The 6,404-nt window shown below is 44.7% G+C and overlaps 1 non-coding gene across 1 annotated transcript; it reads left to right on the top strand.

Annotated features, from left to right (window-relative positions):
* The first annotated feature begins 5,255 nt into the window (after positions 1 to 5,255).
* On the top strand, positions 5,256 to 5,361 carry LOC125576758. Its single transcript, XR_007315184.1, has one exon. It is a non-coding gene; the product is annotated as a small nucleolar RNA R71 (small nucleolar RNA).
* The last annotated feature ends 1,043 nt before the right edge of the window (positions 5,362 to 6,404 follow it).

Raw genomic sequence — 6,404 nt, 5'->3', positions numbered from 1 at the left:
CCGATCCCATGTATACCAAGCCCCAAGACAAGCGGTTATGTCAGGTTTAGTGTTGGAAATCAGCTTTGGTTACTTCATACGGTTCAAGGCAAGTGTGTAGTTGATAGGTTGATCTGCTTTAGCATCTTTAGTGCTATCTGCAATCAGTAAATCTAAAATGGTGCTAAAGATTGGTTAGATATTCATGTTTAAACCAATATAAGATTATAGTCCCTATTTTCGATAGCTAAGCATAATTTATTTGAAATTCCTTTTTACGTAAGAATAAAATAAATTATATCAGTAAATCTGCCCCCAGACTTAAATTACACTGTCCCAGTGTAACTCAGCCGGAGTTATGATGAAAAGTGTATGATGTACGAAATGTAACAAGTAGGTAAGATACATCTGACCGTGTTAGATATCGATCGATGGGTAAGTGTTACATCGATCGTCGTGTGGTTGCCTATGTCGAACGATGTCGACGTCTCGTCGTCGGTCGATATTCAGGTCTTCCTACTTGGGTCTCCTAAATCTGAAAGAAATAAAACGAAAGAAATTAAATGCTAGCTAATAAAACCAAAGTAAAATACCTAATAGTGGGTTGCCTCCCACTAAGCGCTTGGTTATAGTCATTTAGCTTGACTGTGGTGGTGATTGGCTATTGGGTGGAGAAACAGCTGCTTGTTGGAAAGCAAACATCCACGTCATCTCTGCGCATTCTGGACCAAGATGCAATGAAACTTCTTGTGGCCTCATCATTTCTTGTCCATTTGTCATCCATCTTCCCATGTACATTGGAGATGTTCTGTAGCCTTTCTTGAATGTTGTCAATGCTGACCTGGTGCCAGCCTATGTTGTCATAGGCGTATGCTGAAATATCTGTCAGTTCCTTTTGCATTGACTCCACTGTCTTGTGTATCAGCTGCTCGCCGATTGTTGTAGACTCGGCGTCGATCGATGCGATTATGTGTTCGTTGGTCGATCTCGGTGAGTTGCCGTCGATCGATTTTGCCTTTGTCCTGTCGATCGATGCTGATATCTGATGTTGAGCTGCGAGTTGCCTCTGAATGGCTTTGACTTCTTTCTGTAGCCATTCTGCGTGGTTGTCTAGTCCACTGATTTTGTTGTCGAATGGAAAGTAGATGTCATCGCAGCGTTTGTCAAGTCGTTCCTCCATGTTGTCTAGAGCAGTGTAGATCTTGGATGTGATCTTGTCAACTTCTGCTGCTGTGTAAGGAAGTAACTCCACAGGTTTCCTGCCATCGATCCAGGGTCCTCTTAGCCTGTCGATCGATGTTGATTTTTCCTGCAAAAAACTTTGATTAGTAATGTTCTCAATATCCTTTTGGGCATCAAGTAATTGACTAGACAATTTGTTTAAATCTATCATGACTGGTGATATAAAACGGTCATGCATATCCTCGTAAGTCCTCAGCCTCTCATTCATTGCTGAGACTTTGGCGTCGAGCGATGTGAAGGTGCACATGTCGATCGATGTGGCTGGATGTTGGTCCTTCTTGCGAATGGTGTCCAGGTCTTGCTGTAGTAGCTCGATTTTGGTGCTTAGCCAGTCCACGTTGTTGTTGAGAGGGCAGTAAACGTCGTTTATCCTTGTGTCGATGTATGAGACTTCCCATTCATCCCTGTGTTGTGTTGAGCATCGCGGTTCTGCAAGGGTCTGAGCTGTAGGAAGACTGACGTCGATCGATGTTGCACATGGTGCGTCGATCGATGCTGAGGTCGTAGCTTCCTTCTCAAGTTGCTGACGTAAACTATCAATTTATGTCCTCATTTCTGCCATACATCTGAAAAGCTCATTGTAGCCTCTATCCAAAGGCTGATGTGTTTCATCTACCAGTGTTTTGAGCTCCTCTCCCAGTTTCTCCTGAGCTCCACAAATACCAAACACCATTTCATCGATTTCTTCTTTGGTGTAGAGTTCTGGTGCCAGTCTTGTGAGTGTGAAGGAAGTGGCATGTTCTGGAAGACAGATGTGGCTCTCTTCAAAAAGAGATGCTCTTTCCAGTATTTTCCTGATGTTGTCCTTTGTGACAGGTATCATCTCACCAGCTGCGCTTCGTGCGTGTCCACGCTCATCTCTGTAGACTCCATATTCGTCCCTTTGTTCCCAAGTGAACTTTCTGGCTCCATACATGTCGAAAGCGCGGCTCCCACATTCATAGCGTCTGTCGATCGACGTCTGATTATCCATACCGATCGACGTTGGTGTTATCCTGTCGATCGATGTCTCCATGATACCGTCGATCGATGCTTGCCCTTTTGGTTGGCGTGATAGATCTGGGTTGGTCTCTGTTGTGGTGACTCCTGCATGGTTGTTGTGGTCTGTTAGAATGACGTCTGGAGTGCCACGTTGCTGTGAGAACAGGTTGTCGGGTCCATTGGTTACTTGAAGGATGTCTGCTATGTCCTCTCTGGACACTTGTAAAATCCTTCCATCCATTGCACGTGCGTTGCCATCTGGATCCCTGAAAATACCAAATTCATCAGGTGTTAGAAAACCGTAATCAATGTTTGCATAATTATTCTTTTTAGAAATAGAGAGATTAGGGTTTAGAGTAGTATCGATCGATGTAGATACAGTTACATCGATCGATGGCAGAGTAATTTCTGCAGAATTTGTGTTCTTGAGATGATTGCTCTTCATGGATTTTTCTGTTGATGTAGAAGGAAGAGTGTTCATCTTATTTGCTTGTGTGTTTGCTATGATGTGTGTAGGTGGTTTCGGAGGTGCAAAATGATTTATATAGGTATCTGTAAACCTAGTTAGGGAGGGAATATTCTCCTGCTCCTGAATTTTCGCTGCGGCGCGAATATCGATCGATGTTCTTTTACTGGTGTCGATCGATGTGAGCGGTTGTTTTGCTGGACGAGGGTGGGTATCGACCGATGTGGAGTGCACAGCATCGAACGATGTTGGAAACGTGTTGGTGAAGTTGTGTGTTTCAAGTCTTTCATCCTGCAAAGACATTTCTATTGCACGTTCTTTCCAGTAATCCTCATCGTATTCCTCGGTATGTTCCTCATGAGGTGAAGTAATTACAGTGTCAACTGCAAAACATTCATGGAAACTACTGTCTGCCCAACTGCCTATGGAATAATCATCATGTCCTCTCCTGGTTGGAGGTTGGAAGGCAGAATGTTGGTAGCAATGATTAGGTGAAGCGAAATGGTCAAGTGGGTGCATTACGTCGAGTGACGTGTTGTTGTGGTCATCGGTCACCATTGACACATTGGAATCGATCGATGGAAAGGTTGGGGTGTCGATCGATTCCGAGTACTCTGTTTCGTACTCCGATTCATACTCTGCTCCACAATGGCATGCGCCAATGAAGCCAAGTTCTTTCCCATAATCCACAGAATTAATTACCTTTCTCTTTGGTCGGATGGGATCGTAGTGGATGTTTGGGTCTATGAGCGTTAGACACAATTTGTTTTTGTTCATGTCACATACAGCTCCTACTGTAGCTAGGAAGGATCTTCCAAGCAGAAGTGAAGAGTTCCAGTTAAGCTCGATGTCTAAGACATGAAAATCTACAGGGACAAGGGCATTACCAATCAGTACCTCCAGATCTCTTATGATGCCTCCGGATTGTTTCTCTGAAAGATCCACGAAGGTGAAGGATTCTGTTGAGGGTTCGATGGTCAAACCAAGCTGGTCCGCCATGATCCTAGGGAGGATACTAACCGATGCTCCTGTGTCACACATTGAATGGGGAAATTCAACACCCTTGACTATGCATGGTATTGCAAACTTCCCAGGATCACTCTTCTTCGTCAATGTGATCCTGTGTTTCATCTTTCCTCTGACTTGATGAAACATTCTCCTAATGTCCTCCTCAGTTACCTTTGTTTCTCTGAAGAACATCCACAACCGGTGTGTGAAGTAAGCTTCATCAAAAGGTTTTTCGATTGGGATTCTGAGGACTCGTTTAGTGAAACCATCCATCTCCTTATCGTTAGCTTCCCTCTTAAGGTTTTTAGGAATCTTCTCCTTCCTTTTCCTTAACCTTCTACCTTCAGATTCTTGTTCTTCTTGAACAGGTTCTGTTGAACTATTTAAAGGGTTGGGTGTTGGTTCGGGTGGGTTTGCTAATGGTTTAGGTGGTGGTCTGAGTGCATTGATATAATCATTATCGATTGAGGGTAACCGCACTCGGTATGTCAGAGGTGCCTGTCGATCGATGGGAGGTGTGTTGTGACGATCGACGTCGGGCTCGCTCTGTCGATCGATGGTTGAGTTAACCGATCGATCGATTTTTTCATAAAAAGGGGAGGGTGGGTGAGGATGCTTAGCTGCAAATTCTTCATGAGTTAAAATTCGAACCGCATTGCATTCAGTCGAATCGGTAGACGACGTCGATCGATGTCTGGAGTAATCCGTCCATCGATCTTCATCATGGTCTGTCGATCGATGCGAGTTCATCGACATCGGTCGACACCATTGGGATCCGCCGAGACTCATGGAGCTTTCGATTTCGAAATCTCCTTCCTCAAGGTTTTCATTTCTCACCACTTGCCAGAATTCATCATCTATGATGGCATTTACGTGGTGTTTCCCTTTGTCGGCTCCTGCTTCTCTAGCAAAAGCTTCTTGCCTCTTAATAGTCTCGCCCGTCTGAATTACTTGGGTTTCAAGTTTTCTCACCTGAGTCCCTAAGGTCTCGATTTTGGTGTTCAGATTGTTGTAGGCAGAGTCTATCTTACCGTTGAAATCCACGGTGATTTGTTGTTGTCCCAACAGTACTCGATCAAGCATTTCTTCGATCTTGCTTTCCTGAGTTTGGGGTGGTGGATTTTGATAGTAAGAGTTCGAGTAGCTCTTGCTGTTGTTGAAGGGTTTTTGAAATTGTGAACTTTGGTTACTTCTTTGGCCATTTCCAAAGAAGTTTCTGTTTCCGCCCTGGTTTCCAAATTTTTGGAATCCGGTACCTCCGATGTAGTTCACATCTTCTTCTCCTTCGGTATCTGCTACTTCTCCTTCAGCTGAACATACTTGCTTCCTAAGAAGTTCGTGCACCACATCTAACTTAGCTCTTACTTCGTCCATCTGTTCCTTCCCGATAGAGGCTACAGACTTCTTCCGTTCAGAGTCAGTGTTTTTGGTGCTGCTGCTGTTAGCAAGGTTTTCGATAAGTCTCACAGCTTCCAACGGATTCCGAGTAGTGAAGTTTCCTTCACTCGCCGTATCAAGAGCCATTTGATACTGTAAGGCGAGACCTCGGAAGAAAGTGCTTAGCAGCTGCACTTCATTAAATCCGTGGTGTGGACAGTCTCGCTGGAAAAACCTAAATCTAATCCACGCATCTTTGAAGGACTCTCCAGCCTTCTGCGAGAATGTGGAAATTTTGTTCCGAAGTTCTTCAGCGCGCGCCTCATCGAAGAAGTTTCGTAAGAAAGCATTCTTGATGTCGCTCCAGGATGTTAAAGATCCTGTGGGTTGCTGCCTAAGCCAGTGCATCGCTTCTCCATTCAGCGTGTATCTGAAGAGCTTGCACAGCAGGTAATCTTCGGGGACTCCTTCCATTCGAATGGCAGCGATTAGATCCTCGAACCGTTCCAAATGGTCCATAGGATGCTCGTGCGGTAACCCAGAGTAGGGTATCTGCGACACGAGAGTGTAGTATTGAGGCTTCAGCTCGAAATTCTGCTTCTGGATCTCCGGAAGTCGAATCGCTGATCTGTTGGAATAGTACTCATCTGGGCGATTGTAGTCGGCCAGTGGTTTCGATCGAGCCTCCTCATCTACAGGTTGAGCAGCTCCTGTAGCATCAGCATCAGCATCAGGGATTACAATTCCCTGAGCATCTATTTTCTGACCTGTTGCATTACGCAGATGACCGGCCTGGTCATACAGGTTTCCGTTCTCATCCTGAGTTAGAATAATAATGTTTACCATTTTTGACGACACGTTATCGATCGACGTACACGGTGTAGTGTCGATCGATCGTTAGACGACTGGGATCGATCGACGATGACGGTCCGGTGTCGGTCGACGGTTGGTTGTGCGTATCGATCGACGACGAAGTGGTTGCGTCGAGCGATGTGGAACGTTGACCTCTACGGATGGTGCGTTCCAAATGAGCAGGATCGTCTGAGAACAGCAAGTCTTTCTCCTTGTTGCTTCTGGTACCGCTGGGCATGCACCTGAAAAGACAAGAAAAAGAAAGATTATTAGAAAAGGGGGTAAAGAAAAGAATAAGAACTAATAAAACTAAATCTAATGGCGATCAAAGCTCCCCGGCAACGGCGCCAAATTTGATACCACTCAAATTACCCTAAGGAGTGTTACTCTCATCAAAAGAGGTTCAGATGTAGTACTTAGGGATCGAGTCCACAAGGAGCTAGGGAACAATTAAATCTAGTGTTTATTAATTCTAAAGGTTGTAATGTTTTAAATAAAA

Source organism: Brassica napus, chromosome A7 (genome assembly GCF_020379485.1).
Source record: "Brassica napus cultivar Da-Ae chromosome A7, Da-Ae, whole genome shotgun sequence".
NCBI classification, from domain to species: Eukaryota; Viridiplantae; Streptophyta; class Magnoliopsida; order Brassicales; family Brassicaceae; genus Brassica; species Brassica napus.
This window is presented reverse-complemented; position numbering and strand designations above follow the sequence as displayed.